We start from the raw sequence: 1,417 nt of genomic DNA, 5'->3' as shown, positions 1-1,417 counted from the left end.
GGAGATTCCTATAGCTGCTTATGTGAATAAATTTAAGCATAGGCTACTAACAGCTATTTCAATAGCTCATAACCATCTGGGTAAAGTTCAGGCTAAAATGAAAGAACGTTTGATGAAGTAAATGATGCTGAAGTAAACCTTTAATGAGGGTGATTTAGTTTTGGCCTCGCTACCGCTTCCTAACCAGCCTCTTCGGTCTCGATATTCGGGTCTATTTCTTGTTTTAAAACGAACCATTGAGGTTAATTACGTAATTGAATCCCCTAAGAAATGTAAAAATAAGAAACATCATGTACACATGAACCTTTTGAAAAAGTATTGTGAACGGGATGATTTGAAGGAAAATGTGGAAAATGTACGAGAAGTTTCATTAATGGTGCCCACTGACATCAGTTATGAAAATAATCCTAATTTGGAGCCTAATCTGATCAATTCAGAACGTTTATGTAACCCTAACGATAAACACACTTCTGCTGCCCACGCAGCAAGCATGCATTCTCTTCCACAGGAGTATGGTGAGCCATTCGAAAATATACCTCGTCTCTGCCCAATTTTTAAGCCTGAGGTCGAGACCAGGGATGCTGAGCCAGTATGTCAAGCTCCCTATCGTCTCTACGCAGAGAGAAGGGTGTCCCTGCAGAGTGAGGTTCAGCACCTGAAGGAGCAAGGGCTCCTCTGTCCCAGCCTGAGTTCCTGTGCATTACCTGTGGTCGTGGCTTCCAAGAGCAGTGATACTTTCCCTTGTGCGAGAACTACCAAAGACCAATGAAGCTGCCGTTGTTTTTCCACTCATGCATGGACATCGACCTTGACGAACTTCTGGAAGGCATGCTTTCGTGATCATGGGTACTAGTAACCTAGGAGTTGAAACGGTTCTGCAGTCAGTGACGTGTTTCTAAATCTTATCAAAGTGTCCCATGCCATTGTAGAAAAGGAAGCTTTGGGAATAGTGTTGGCTATTGAAATAATCAGAGTTTATTCAACAAGTTCGATCCATCTATTTGAAAATCTCACGAATCATATCCCGTTTAACAACATGCGAGTGTGAAGTTTGGCACTAACATTACAGCCATTCAACATTAAGACGTTGCCTATTAGAGGAAAGCACAATATCATAGTGGACGCACTTTCAACATTGTAAATGGTGTAGTCTGCACAATCGTAATCATGAACTTTGTTTATTTTTACACTTGTTTAAATTTAGCTAGCTTTATTGATACGGAGCTGTTTGCTTTAAGCGGCCACTTAAAAACTTTCCCATCCGGTAAAGTTTTTTTTTTTGGGGGGGAAGGTATTAAATGAACCCATTTGTAACATGAACTTGAATGCGTTCATGTTCAGTTTACTTAATGGGCTCAGCAACCATATATATGTCAGCGACGACGGACAAACCTATTTGCCTTGCTCGCCTTGCTGA

This window comes from Penaeus monodon, chromosome 23 (assembly GCF_015228065.2).
Source record: "Penaeus monodon isolate SGIC_2016 chromosome 23, NSTDA_Pmon_1, whole genome shotgun sequence".
NCBI lineage: Eukaryota > Metazoa > Arthropoda > Malacostraca > Decapoda > Penaeidae > Penaeus > Penaeus monodon.
This window is presented reverse-complemented; position numbering follows the sequence as displayed.